Raw genomic sequence first — 15,326 nt, forward strand, 5'->3', positions numbered from 1 at the left:
AATTCAAGGTAGAGTATGTGCCTAGCATGCACTAGGTCCTGGGTTCAATTCTGATCAAGGAAGGAAGGAAGGAAGGAAGGAAGGAAGGAAGGAAGGAAGGAAGGAAGGAAAGAAGGAAGGAAGGAAAGTGAGAGGGAGGGAAAGGGAGGGAGAGAGAAGGAAAAGTAAGAAAGAAGGAAGTGATTGAGCAAGATACACTCATCTTAGTTTAGGTTTCATTTAACTTTTTCTTTTGTAATATTCAATGATGTACACTCCATTTTCTTTCTTTTTTTCTTTTTTTCTTTTTTAATGTATGGGTCTCTGCAGCCCTTAGGGTGGCCTCCAGACTAGGTCCTGAGTGCTGTCTGTTATATATATATATATATATATATATATATATATATATATATATATATATATATATATATGATGAGAGCCTGTATTACAAAATGGTAAAGGCAAATGAAGAACTAGGGCAGTCTATTGTTGAGGTAATGTTTCCCTAAAATGAAGGCAAACCTCATAGTGACTTTGATTTTAGAATTATTTTACTTAAGTATTGGAATTTTCCTAGAATATCTGACTAACACTGACATATAGCAACCACCATAGAACGCATAAACTAAACACTTTGAAGGTAGGATTTTAACTCACAGATAATTCTTAAGGTACACTCCATTTTCTGTATAGATATCAACAGCTGTAAATGTTGCTCCACACAGAAACATGAGGACAAAGAGTGAACCAATTCAGCAGTGAAACCCACTAGACACTATGCTAGAAATAATCAGATAGCTTTGGGGGGAGGGAAGATGGGCGGGGAAAAGCTGGTAGAGAATGAGGGAAGGGGTGACATTGTTTTTTTCTGTTTTTTTTTGGGGGGGGGGTCCAGTCATGGGCCCTGAACTCTGGGCCTGGGTGCTGTCCCTCAGCTCTTCAGCTCAAGGCTAGCGCAATACCACTTGAACCACAGCACCACTTCTGGCTTTTTTCTTTTTGCTTATGTGGTGCTGAGGAATCGAGCCCAGGGCCTCAGGCATGCAAGGCAAGCACTCTACCACTGAGCCACCTTCCCAGCCCAGAGGTGACATTGTTTAAAGTAAGTACTCTCATTACCTGACCCATGTAACTGTAAGCCTTCTGTATATCACCTTTGCCATAAAGTTTAAAAAATAGCTATGAGTTTGCTTGTTATGAACAGCAAAGCAATTTGTGTTTCTACATTTCTTGCCTTATATATACCATGCCTGGTATTTTAATTTCTTTCTTTTTTAAAATTCCTTAGCTAAATAAATAAAGTTCTGTTCTTGCTCTAAAAAATGTTGCTCCAAGTTCTTCTTTGCTACATGTGCCTTAGATATGTTACACTTTAATTATCATTTAGTCCAATATGTTTTAAATTTCTCCTTTGACCTATTATTTAGCGACATGTTCTTTCAATTCCAAATAGTTGAGCAATTTTTCTAGATATTTTCTTGGTAATTGTCAATTTAATACAATTGTGATAAAAAGTGTACTATCTATAATGTTTATCTTCCCTCCACCCTCCCCCCTTTGATTGTCAATTCTCGGGGCTTTACTTCAGGGCCTCACATTCTTCCTTGGCTTTTTCACTTAAGGATGGCAATCTACCACGAGTCACTGCTTCACTTCTGGCTTTTTGGTGCTTAGTTATAGACAAGAGTCTCACAGATTTTTCTGCCCAATCTGGCTTTAACGTTGATCCTCAAGTCTCAGCATCTTGAGTAGCTAGGATTACAGATATGAGCCACCAGAGTCCAGCTTCTTTTTTTCAAATTTAATTCCAATTTGGTTTGAAGGTAGAATATAGTGTGCCTTACTTAATATTCCATATACACTTGAAAGTACAATATTCCATGCTGTTTGAGTGTGTTGTTCTAGAACTAGCTAATAGAGTAAGGTGTTTCACGGTACCTGCAATGCTTTTCAACATTTTGCTAGCTTTTATTTGTCTTTCAGGTGAATTGAGAAAAGGATAGTAAATGGAATCATATTAAGGATGATTGTGAATTGTTGTTTTCTGCCTTTAGTGAAGCCAACAGTTTTCACTTGCATTGTGGGAAAAATTGTTTCTCTATTTCCCTGTCCTCATCTTTTTCTAAGCCCTTAGGGAAGACGCATAGAAAAATAACTGGCTGGTGGCTACCCATTCTTCTTCATACTCCTCTTCCTCTTCCTGTCTGGAACATTTAGGGCCATAAAATCTTCATGGTAGCCCATTGTTAGCTTTAGAAATGTAAGTAACTATTTAGTAGCATTCTTCTTCCAGTTTTTACCTACTCCCAGTTCTCCGTGGAGAGTGAATACAGCCATCAGTCTGTCATTTCTAGGAGAGAACCAGCGGTTACTGTTTTATTTGATTGTTTTTCTTAGCTTAGCCCTTAGCACTTGAACTCAGAGTCTCCCACTCTTGCTTAGCTTTGTTGCTCAAGGCTGGTGTTCAACCACTTGAGCCACACCTCTACTCTTGTCACTTAGCTTTTAAATAAGATAAAAAAAAAACCCACAAACGTATGACTTTTGTAAAATTTTCAGCTTACTTGTTTTAGGGTGGATGGGATACCTTTTTGAGACTTTTTATGTAAGTAAAGCAAAAGTCTTTCATGCCTCTCTTTTCTTTTCTTTTTTTTTTTAACATCGAATTACTCCTTCTGGAACTGTGTTTGTGTGTGTGTGTGTGTGTGTGTGTGTGTGTGTGTGTGTGTGTGTGTGTGTGTGCGCGCGTGCGTGTGTGCGTGTGCCAATGCTGAGGCTTGAACTTGGGGCATGGGCTCCATCCTTTAACGTTTTTACTAATGGCTTACCACTCTTGCACTTGAGCCACACCTCCACTTCCATCTTTTTTTTTGAGTTTGTGTTAATTAGATATAAGAGGCTCATAGACTTTCCTGCCAGAGCTGACTTTGATCCATGATTCTTAGATGTCAGCTTCCTGAGTAGCTAGGATCAACCACCAAAAAGATAGAAGTGGAGGTGTGGCTCAAGCCAGGTGGTCTTTGAACCCTGATCTTCTCATCTTCTTGAGTAGTTATCTATCCAGGCATGAGCCGTGAGCACCCAGCTTTCTTGAATTCTTTATCTTACTGAAAGTGACACCATCTTATTCACTAGGTGGCCAGGCAAACTAGAACTTGGATTTTGTTTCCAGATTTTGTTTCTTCCTCAACCAAATCAACACTCAGTGCTACCTATCCACACGCTAAGTGTTGCTGTGACCTCTCTCTTTTCAATGACATTTTTACCATTTTACTATGGCTTCTTTATCCATTCCTCAGTGGTATATTCAGTCCCACTGGTGCAGCTGATCAGCTGTCCTGGTGCCCCTTTCGATCCTGTTCTTCTCGAAGCCTGTAGTTGCTTCCCTCCGTGGCATAGAAAGACCAATCATGCAGTCACATTATTTTGGGGGAGAATGAGGAGAGGTAAATATCAAAACAGTCACTGAAGAGACTCAAGACTTTCTGTTCTCTGAACTGTGCCAACTTTCCAACTTGACATGATTCTTTGCTGCCTACCCTTTGTCCTTCGTTTCCCAGCCACGACACAGTCTTTCAGAGTTCCAGGAACAAGCCTCCTTGCCCTTGACACTGTCTTCCATTCGTTTTAAATGAAGAATTTTCTTTGATTTCTCCTTGTAAAATCCAGTGGGTCTTTTCCTTCAGATCTTACGGAAGAAATCTCTGCTCTGGCAATTAATGATCTAAACAGATCATAGGTTAGATTTTCAGAGAATATTCTCGTGAAAGGGGAACTTTGTACTTCCCACTCAATATATCCTACCTAGCAAATGCCTGGCCTAAAATAACAACCCAAAAAGGAGAAAGGAAAGGGTGTGAGTTCCATTCAGGTTATGGCCTACTAAATCAGAAACTGGATGTGGCATAAGCCTGTAGAGTCTGCTTATTTGTTATTTATTAAGGATGCCATTGTTTTGACTGAGAGGAAATCAATTAACAAATTTAATATCAAAACACATTTAGAGAGGCTGTGATAGGGTAGGAAAGGATAGGAACATAAGATAATCTATTTTTATTTTCGGTATAGGGAGAAAAATAGAACCCTTTTTCCTTCTTTTTTATTTTTGGGACTAGTTATCTGGTGAGAATTAAGCACGTACAGGAAGAAATTTCAGCCTGTCATTAATGTGCTTCAGGCAGTAAGAGGAAGGCTGGTGGGTTTAAGAGCTTGCGAGACGGTTTGGACAGTGTAGGTCATATCAACACACAGAGACAGCCTAGGTAAAATATTGCACAGGGAATGCTAGGAGGAGAGAGTCAAGGACATGTTAATAATCATCATTTGATGAGCCACTGTGCTTGTGACACATTAGATTTTGCTTTATTTTCATCTTGGTACCTTTATGGCGTACACAGGGAAATGATTGAAATTACTGACCTTGTGATCTGAGTTAATTTTTTATGAAGTACATATTCAGATGAGTTATTCATATTGATTATATGCTGTCAGTTTTCTTAGATGAGTATTCTTTCTCCATCGTGTGTGTGTGTGTGTGTGTGTGTGTGCGCGCGTGCGCACGCATGCCAGGACTGGAGCTTGAATTTAGGACCTAAGCTCTGTCCTCTTGTTTGCTCAAGGCAAAGCACTCTATAATTTGGGCCATAGCTCCACTGGTTAATTTGCAGTAAGAGTCTCATGAGCTTTCCTGCCTGAGCTAACTTGGAACTATGATCTTCAGATCTTCGCCTGCTACTAGGATTACAGGTATGAGGCACAGACTCCTGCCTCCTTCTCCGTCTTTCTCCATTGGCAGTATGCCACCTGGAGAGATAAAGGTATGGCTTTATGGGGAATGGCTTGTCTTTAGGAGGCTGCCCCCATATTTACAGATGTAAGGAGGGTGTGGTTGAACCAGAAAATAAAGAAAGCTTGTGCAAATCAGCCACTGTTTTATCTTTAGGTTAAGCAATTGAAGACATTTTGCTTTATTATTTAAAAAACATAAACTAGACAGAGGGGCTCACTACCATGGGGCAAATACCTAACAATAAAATGCACCATTACTCCCCCCCCAAAAAAAAATACTTGCACAAGAGTCTTGCTGCATCATGTTCTGATTGTATGATCTTGAATGAAACTGTGGCCTCTCTTGTGGCTCAGAGTCACAAGAGGTGGGAACATGGCTTGCCTTTCATATTTTATCTTTTTGTGAAAGGCAAATTTGAGAAACTACCAAAAAGTATGTGAGTGATGTAAAGTGCTATATAAAGGAAAGCTATAATTATTTTGCTATTTTCATGATTATACCTTAAGCTCTGGACTTGCCCACCTGTCCCATAGGTGGGGTCCTTAGGAGATTTGTCTGCATGACACTACATCATGCAGGAACTTAGAATTCTGTCTGGTGCTATGTCATTTCTTTCTGTGTGACTTAGAAGAGGCTGATTTCACAATGCCTTAATCCTCCTCCTCCTTCTTAGTTGATTCTCTCTTTATAAAAATGTATGTACAATGGGGTTTTTAATGATATCTATACATATGTATGTATATACACATATGTATCAATTTCACAATAACACATACACATATGTATACAATGCATATACACATATGTAACACTTATACACATATAACATATATAACATGTGTCTAATAATATATACATATATATCACAAAACATATATATATATACATATACACATATACTATATACACTCATAAACATATATATATACAATGTATATATTCATATATTCATGTGAATATATATACATATATATGTATATATAGACATACTCCGGTCAAGTTTTACCCCATCTGTTACTCTTTCTTATACCTTAGACCCCTCTTTGCAGTTTTTTTAGTATATATTATTATGTTTTTTGTCCTTCACCTTCTTCTTTAGCTCTCTTACCAGGTTCTTGCACAAAAGAATAGCTCTTTTATATTAAAGTCCTTATTTTTGTTTTGTTTGAATCTATATTCTACACATAAGAGGTAAGTGGCATTTGTCTCTCTGAATCTGGCTCATTTCACTTGCAGTTCCATCCATTTTCCTGCAAATGGCCAAACCTCATTCTCTGTGAGTGAATAGTACTCTATCATGTGTACATGCTGTATTTATCTGTATTCTTTGATCGGTTCCTGGTACCAATGCTGATGCTGTAGCTTGGCTATTGTGAGTAGTGCTGTGACAAACAAGAGCGTTCAAGCATCTCTATTGCAGGTTGACTTAAATTCCTTCTCATAAATGCCAAAGAGTGATATAACACAATTGTGAGGGAGTTCTAGTTTTAGTTCTTTTAAGGAAATTCTACATTGATTTTCCAGTGGCTGAACTAATTTATGTTCCCACCACCAGTGTATAAAGGTTCAATTCCCTCTACATCATCACCAGCATTTGTTATTTATATTCTATTTATTGCTACAAAAAGGGATCCTTATGCATTTGGTCAACATGCCAGACAGTTTCTTTGAGATTTTACTAAGTTCTGTGAAAAAAATCATCTTCACCAATGATTGTGAAGAATCCATTTTTCCTCTTCTGTTCATCTTGTTTCATAATTTCAGTTGTTTATTTAAATCATCAACATTCCATAACAGAAGTTTCCTTGCAATTCTTGTTTTACATTAACAATCTCAGTAGTTAAGACAACCAAGTTAGGCTACCAACTTGCTTATCCCCAGCAAATATCAAGTTCCTGCTTGGAAGAATTCTAATACATTATATAATGAAAAATATGAAGGATACTTTCAGAAGAATGACTCACTGCAAAGAGATACAGATATACTGCCAAAATCAGTAATTCATATGTTTGACCCCCTTATACTTATTCTTCCAGAGGAAAAACTACATAAATATTAAGAAAACTGTCCAAGCAACTTGCCTTTTGTCTTTTTCTGCCTATACTGGGGCTTGAACTCAGGATTGGGACACTACCCCTTAGCTATTTTGCTCACTGTTGATATACCACTTGAGCCATACCTCCACTTTCAGGTCTTTTTGCTGTTTAATTGGAGAAAAGAGTCTCATGGGCTTAACTGCCCAGGCTGGCTTTGAACCATGATCCTTACATATCACCTTTAGTAGCTAGGATTGCAAGCATGAGCCACTGTTCTAAATGCCATTTTCTACATTTCTCTTTGGCTTTTTTCCCCCAAGCTCAGAAATGTGAGCTGAAATTTATATAACCAGTGTTGAGAATTCATTAATATGCAGGAGGAAGATCCATGCACTATAGATAACAATAGTTTATGATTTTTAAGTGTTTAAAAATATCGTGTATCATATAGCAATATAAGATCCTAAATATTTTCTGAAATAAACAAACAAACAGATGATCCAGCATTGAGGCTCTTACATTATTTTTCGGAAGAAGTTACTAATTTTGAACTATCTGATCGTACTGCTCCAAAGATACCGCTACAAATCTAACAAATTTTCCGGGGTCATGAGGAAACTTTTATTATTTTTTATTGCTATTATTATAAATTGTTATTATTATTATTGATGGTACTTCAGTTTGAACTCAGGACTTTACACTTGCTAGGCAGATGTTTAACCACTCTAGCCATGCCCCCAGCTCCAATGAAGAGGTTTGAAAGTATCAGAGTAACCATTGTAACAATTACTTTATATTTATTTACTTTCCATTTTTTATAACTAAGTAGCATCTATAAAGAAAATACAATTAGAGAACATGTTTAGGAGATAATGGTGTGTAATATTTTTTTTTCTTGAAAGTTATATTTTACAAAGATGTTCTAGAGCCACACATTGTGTTGTATGCTTTAATCCAATCACTGTGGAGGCTGAATGAAACAGAGGATCATGAGTTTGAGTTCAGGTGGATTTTATAATAAGATACTGTTTCAAATAAAAACAAGTAAAATGTGCTAAAGTATTAATTTGGCTCTGATGATTTCAAACTCATTCCAAAAACAAAAACTTGACGGGTGAAGCCTAAAGTAAGATACTTTTTCTTCTGGTTCCTGTTCCTTTAATTGACCAGTTCTACCAGTGGCCTGTGAAGAAATCCATACAGCTGTTCAACAAGAAAGTTCTAGAAGTCTCACTGGACATGCCTCAGAGAGGGGAAATCAGAAATGGGCCTGTTAGCTTTGTATGAGGCATTCAAAGTGAGTTAAAAAAAGAAATACCTGGTAAATACATCAAAAAATAAGAACATGGTTAAAATAGCATCAAGAGTTAATAAATGCCATGGCATTTTTATTTTGTATCCAATGTGTGTTCCAATCTCAGCTGTTTATCCAGAATATCCTCTGGTTCATGTTTGTGTGACCCAATCAGAGCCACACATGGCTTCTCATCTTCTAGCCTGTAAGTTGGCCAATTTTGTCCATCTGCAGGTCCAACAGGATCTGGCTTTGCTTGGGTTTCCAACCTTGTTTTTCATTGGTCTCCCCTGGTGGCTATATTTAAGTCACACTTATCTTCCTTCAGTTTTTCAAATATGCAGAATTATATCCTACCTCAGGGCCTTTGCACATGCTGCTCTCACAGCTTAGAACTGTCTGTTTCTTCCATTGTTTGCATGACTAAATTCTTTTATTCAGGACTCATTTCATAAGTCACTGGCTTCTCTGGCTACACTTATTCTCTATAGTATCCTTTAGATTGTTGCATTTGCTGTACTTGCCATTGTTCTTATTTATTTCTCATATTTATTTGTTGAATTTATCATGTCCTCCAGAACTAGAGGCTTTATATTATTAGTTACTGTAGTTAGTTACTATATAATTTTGTATATTCCTATATTTCTTCCTCCCTTTTTTCCACCCTTGGAATGGGTGATCTATAATTATGAACTGTTATTGTGAAATCTCAAATATTACAAATTAATATGTGATGAGCTTGAGAATATCATTGTGTACGTCATTGTGTACTTGCATGCATGCATGTGTGTGTGTGTGTGTGAGAAAGAGAGAGTTAGAGAGAGAGAGAGAGAGAGAGAGAGAGAGAGAGAGAGAGAGAGAGAGAGAGAGAGAGAGAGAGAGAGAGTGTACTGGGGCTTGAACTCAGGGCCTAGGCACTATCCTCTATCTTTTCTTTACCACTGAGCCACAGTTCCACTTCTGGCTTTTTGGTGGCTAATCGGAATTAGGAGTCCCACAGCTATTTCTGCTGTGGCTGTCTTAGAAACCTGATTCTCAGATCTCAGTGTCCTGGTAGCTAGGATTACTGGTATGGGTCATTAACCCCCAGCTTTGTCTATGTTTCTTAAGACTTTTTTGGGCTAAGAAATCTTATTTAGGCAAGCCAAACCCAATATATAACACATAGCTGATATATTCTTTTTTATAGACTGTTAAAATTTCATTGTAAAGGTGAGGTACAGAGGGGGTTACAATTTCATAAATCAGGCCGTGTACATTTCCTATTGAACAGTGTCACTGCCACCTTCATTCTCTCCCAGGTTTCCCTTCTAACTCCTCCCCCACTCCAAGTTGTATAGTTCATTTCCAACATAGTGTCTAGTGAGTTTCACTGCTGAATTGATTCACCTGTTGTCCCGCTGTTTGTATGCTTCTCCTTCTCACCAATGAGATAAACTTATACACAGGACAAAGAGAATAGAAATCAAAAGCAGCAACAGAAGGGAATAAGCCAAAGAAAATAGGAAAGAGGAAAAAACCCCACAAACAGTACAATAAAAACACCTTTTACTTCCATTTCTTGGAATTAATTTTGATAATCATCATTTTATAAGATCATTTGCACATAGCTATTGAGTCCTTGTGATCCTCTCCTAAGAATATCCTCCTTTGGTCTCAATGTGTGAATGTTTAGTGTGTTGTTTTAATTAATCATGTCCAAGAGTAATCATTTATCTTTTACTATCCATTGGGTTTACTTACAGATTTATAGACACATTATAATTATTACAAATGAGGGAAACTATGAAGCCTATGTTTCTTTCTTTTTTGGGGGGGGGTCCAGTCGTGGGGCCTGAACTCTGGGCCTGGGCGCTGTCCCTCAGCTCTTCAGCTCAAGGCTAGGGCTCTACCGCTTGAGCCACAGCACCACTTCCGGCTTTTTTCTTTTTGCTTATGTGGTGCTGAGGAATCAAACCCAGGGCCTTAAGCATGCAAGGCAAGCGCTCTACCACTGAGCCACCTTCCTAGCCCTGAAGCCTATGTTTCTTTGGCTCTGGCTTACTTTGCTTAGTATGATTTTTTTCCAAGTCTTTTTATTTCCTTACAAATGTGGCAATGTCATTCTTTCTGATGGAAGCACAGAACTCCATATATATATATATATATATATATATATATATATATATATATATACACACACACACATATATATATATGTATATATATATATATAACATTTTCTTGATCCATTCATCCACTGAAAGGCATCTGGGTTGATTCTATATCTTGGCTATGGAAAACTATGCTACAATGAACATGTTTGTGGCTGGTGGCTTTAACATAGCCTTGTTTGTGGTCAGTTGGGTAAGTGCCCAGGAGGGGATTGCTGGGTAATAAGGAAACTCTGTTTAATCTTTTGAGGAACTTCCATACTGCTTTCCATAGTGGTTGAATAAGTTTACAGTCCCACTAACAGTGTAGTAGTATTCCTTTTTGGCACCATCCATGCCAGCATCTATTATTGTTAGTTTTCTTGATAATGGCCATTCTAACTTGGGTCAGGTGGAATCTCAATGTAGTCTTGATTTGCATTTTTTTTTATGGCCAGAGATGTCAACCATCTATTTAAGTGTCTATTGGCCATTCTTTTTTCTTCTTCAGAGAAGTCTCTCTAATTCTTTAGCCCATTTATTAATTGGGTTACTGATTCTTTGAGGATCTGCTTTTGGGAGGTTTAATTTTTTGAGCTCTGAGTATATTTTAGATATGAAGCCCTTGTCTGATGCATAGCTAATAAAGATCTCCCATATTATGGACTTTCTATTTATATTGCTAGCTATGTCCCTTGCTATGCAAAAACTCTTCCGTTTGATGCAATCCCAGTAATATAGTCTTTCTTTGATTTGTTGTGATTCTGTATCTTTACTTAGGAAGTTTCTACCTGTGCCTTAGTGTTTCCTCCATCCCTTCTGATAATATTTTCAGGGTATCTGATCTTACATTGAGGTCTTTGATCCCTTTATAGTTGATTCTGGTGCAGGATGATATATAAAGATCTGACTTCAGTTTTCTGCATATAGTGTATAGCCAATTCTGCCAACACCATTTGTTGAAGATGCTATCTTTCTTCCTGTGGTTTTGGCTCCCTTATCAAATATTATATGACTATAGGTCTGTGGGTTCATTTCTGGGTCTTCTATTCTATTAATCCTCAGGCCTATTCTTGTGCCAGTATCAAACTATATTAACTTTGACTTTAAATAATGTTCTGTTGTGGTTTTGGATTTGCTTTTGTTTCCAAAAGGGCAGACCAAATCATAGAAACTCAAGAAAAATGGCAAATCAAGGAACTTCAACTCCTATACAAAATAAAAAGGCAAAAGAGTAACCAATAAAAGATCTAAAAGATGGTTCTCAAAATATTTAAAATCAGGGGCTGGGGAGGTGGCTCAGTGGTAGAGCACTTGCCTTGTATACAAGAGGCCCTGGGTTCGATTCCCCAGCACCACATGAGCAAAAAGAAAAAAGCCAGAAGTGGCGCAGTGGCTCAAGTGGTAGAGCGCTAGTCTTGAGCTAAAAGAACTGAGGGACAGCGCCCAGGCCCAGAGTTCAGGCCCCACTACCAGACCCCCCCCCAAAAAAATATATATATTTAAAATCACTGCTGATATATATGTTGAATGAAAAGTTAGAAAGCCTGCATAAGACTATGCAAGAGTTTGATGAGACTAACCAAAGATTGTTAGAGGAATTCATGGAGTCCACAAACAGAAACCTAAAGGAATTCTAAAAGAAGCAAAGGTAGTCCAATGAAAAAAGTAGTCACTCAGCTAAAGAATATGAGATAAATCAACATAGATAATAAAATCAAGGAAGAAGTCCATATACAACTTAAAAGAAAGCTTCAATGAACAGATTGAAGCTATAAAAATGATCAATTAGAAGTCAGGGGAAGAAAAAACAAAGTAGAAAATCTTGCTAGCAGGTTAGACAAAGTAGAAGACAGAGTCTCTGGAATCAAAGACCAGATATACAGAGAAAGAACAAATTTTCAAAACAAAGCCAAGAAATGTGCTTGCTGGAACTTCAGGACTCAATCAGAAGACCTAATTTAAGGCTAGTAGGTATTGATGAGGGTCAAGGGAAGTTAAGGGATAGGGAATATATTGAACAAAATTCTAGCAGAGAATTTCCTGAACATCCAAAAACAATAGGCCCATTCAGATACAAGAAGCCTGTAGCTGATAATTGCCTTGTGAAATTTCTCAATACCAACACTTCAGACTTTCCTGTACTTTTCTAATGGATATGTATGAGACCTTCTATTTTAATGGTCCCTTTTCTCACTCTGGAAGAAGAAGCTGCTGTCTCTTGAGTAGCCCATGGACAAGCTACATGAGGGGAACCAAAACCTCTCCCAACACTCAGCAATGAGTGGAGGCTAGCAAGCATGTGGTTAAACTGGAAGCTGACATGAACCTTATTTGACTTTGAGATGACCAAGGACAACACTTGCTTCCTGCTTGTAGACTCATGAGAGACCCACTAAGTTATTCCATTTTGTGAGCCTAAGAAATTGTGTCTGATTGTACACATTTGCTGTTTTAAAAGATCAGGTTTTCAGATAAAGAAATGAGAGGCAGTAGGTACATTGTAGTTTCATTTTATGCACCGTTCTGTCTTCTGTGATTTCAGTTATCTGTACTCTGCGGTGCCTGAAAATCCTAAAATGGAAAATTCCAGAAATAAGAGAGACACCGCATTGGCATAACTCTCTTATTATAGTTTACTGGTATAAGTATTCCATTTTATTATTGTTGTTAATCTTACTGTGCCTAATTTATAAATTCATAGGTATAGATGTAAGGGGGAAAACACATACCATGTACTATAGATAGGGTCATTCTTATGTCAAGTTTCAGATGGTAGTCTTAGAATGTGTTTTTCATAGATCATGGACCTAGAAGTAGAATATTGCCATGATAACCCCCAAATTCAGAGAAATATTGAAAGCACAAAATAATTTTGGGTGGAGTGGGCTGAAAGTCTGACAATGTTACTCTAATCCTCACAAACTTTGCAAATAAGGTAAGGGCTTGTGGGAAAGTGAGCAAAACATACATGGATAGAAAACAGAGGAGAGAAGATATTTAGTATGGAGCTTCAGGTAGTTGAACAACACTCTGTCTGCAGTTATGTGGGACTAGAGAATGCACCCCATGAATTGGCTGTGTCAACTCAGGACATCGGAACCCTGTGGACTCTAAGTGCCACCTGGATTGTTCTTGCTACTGACTGAAAAAGGCAAATGAAGAAAGGCAAAGGAAGGACTGTTAAAATGAGTCAAGACTTGATGTTTCAGAAAACTCTCAGCTTCCAGAAGGCAAATGACTTTACAATGAAGAAATAACTTCTGACCCCTGAGATCCAACCCCAGGAAAATATGGTTCAAGGAGGAAGCCAAGCCAAATCATTTGTGAAAATCTCAGGAGTATTAAAGGAATTCCACAGGGTAGCATGCATGGAGACCTGGGCATGCTAAAGAGGTTAAGGATGTGCCCAAATTCCTGTCAATCAGACAGCATAGGCTCTTTAGGAAGCCCAACTACAAGCTCCTTGTAGTTGGAATCCAAAAGATTTTTTTGTGTGTGTGCTGGTCCTGAGTGGTGAACTCAGGGCCTGGGCATTGTCCTTGAGCTTTTGTGTTCAAGGCTAGTGCTCTACTGCTTTGAGCCACATACAGCACCATTTCCAGCTTTTTGGTAGTTAATTGGAGATAAAATTCTCATGGAATTTACTGCTTGGTCTAGCTTTGAACTGGGATCCTCAGATCTCAACCTTCTGAGTAGCTAGGATTATAGGTGTGAGCCACAGACACCCTGCTGGAAGACCATACTTTGATGACTTTTGTAGTTTTTGCTTTCATCTAATAAAGTGAGTTCCCATAAGACTCACGGAAAACTCATAAAGCTTTTAAAACAAATTATATAAGCAGGACAATTTCCTGCTTGGAATAAAAGGAACAGAGAGAAAATAAAATGAAGAAATATTTGGATCCCCTAAATTTTACTGGCAGAAAGCAGTCTGGGAAAACTAGATGCAAAGTTTTGGTTTCTTGTTTTTTAAAGGTTTAGGGTTGGAGATGTAGCTCGTTGGGAAAATGTTTGCCAGGATTTGATCCTCAGTACCACAAGGAAGTTAAAAAAATCAAACAACAAAAAAAGAGGAGGGAATCAAAGAAGGGAAAAAGGAAGGAAGGAAACATATGAAAATAACATAGTGAAAACCAATATGTATAATTAATATTCATAAGCAATTATAATCAAATAAGGTCATAAAGAAAAGGAAGGACCAGAATACTGAGCCCAGAATTGCTTTTTCAAAGCAAAGCCGAGCCAGACCTTGAGAGTATTGAAGAACAACCAATACCTCTTGTCTGGATTTCATAGCTGTTAATGGAGCTGTGATTCCAGCCTCTCGTTACTCATAGCTCTGTCTAGTTGCCTCCTGCTCCATACTAGGACTGAGCTGTGTGATGAGAAGCACACAGTAGAAATGCTGTTGTGTTATTTTTTTGAGATTAGGTTGCACAACTTAGGTTAATAATAAGGATGGCAGCCTGCCCCCCTTCTCTCCCGCTCACCCCCAGTCAGTCACGTTCACTGATTTTGCTGATAGTTGTCCAAATGAGACCCTCTCATCACATTTTCAAGAATATTATTAGTAGATTTATTTATAGAGTTTCTATACATTATGGTTTGCATGAAATAGTCCTGGGTCATGTCAATTGTCCTAGCATAAATGTATTCCATTCCAAATGCCATGGATTGGATGATAAATTATATAACTAAAATTATGAACATACTTTCCAGTGTAGCTACATGCCATTTACATGTTCTAAATCCAAGCCATTATATGGAATGTATAATGTGGAATGTGGTATGTGTGTGTGTGTGTGTGTGTGTGTGTGTGTGTGTGTGTGTGTGTGTGAGAGAGAGAGAGAGAGAGAGAGAGAGAGAGAGACAGAGACAGAGACAGAGACAGAGACAGAGACAGAGACAGAGACAGAGACAGAGACAGAGAGGGGGGGAATGGAGAGAGAAAAGAGTTATGCTAGTAATGCTAGTATCTAGTAAGTATTTCTGCTCTATGGTTCTGGAAAGAATGTAAGTAAGCAAGTGAGAAAAAAATCAGTAACAATATAAGGTTGATATTAAAGATATGATTCTTAAGGTATGATTCAAAG

General features: G+C 37.9%; 1 pseudogene; it reads left to right on the top strand.

Moving 5' to 3' along the window:
- The window catches only part of LOC138827711 (uncharacterized), a 276,436-nt pseudogene that overhangs the window by 46,034 nt on the left and 215,076 nt on the right, over positions 1-15,326 (top strand).

Source organism: Dipodomys merriami, unplaced genomic scaffold (assembly GCF_024711535.1).
Source record: "Dipodomys merriami isolate MVZ:Mamm:240054 unplaced genomic scaffold, mDipMer1.0.p SCAF_16, whole genome shotgun sequence".
Taxonomy (NCBI): domain Eukaryota; kingdom Metazoa; phylum Chordata; class Mammalia; order Rodentia; family Heteromyidae; genus Dipodomys; species Dipodomys merriami.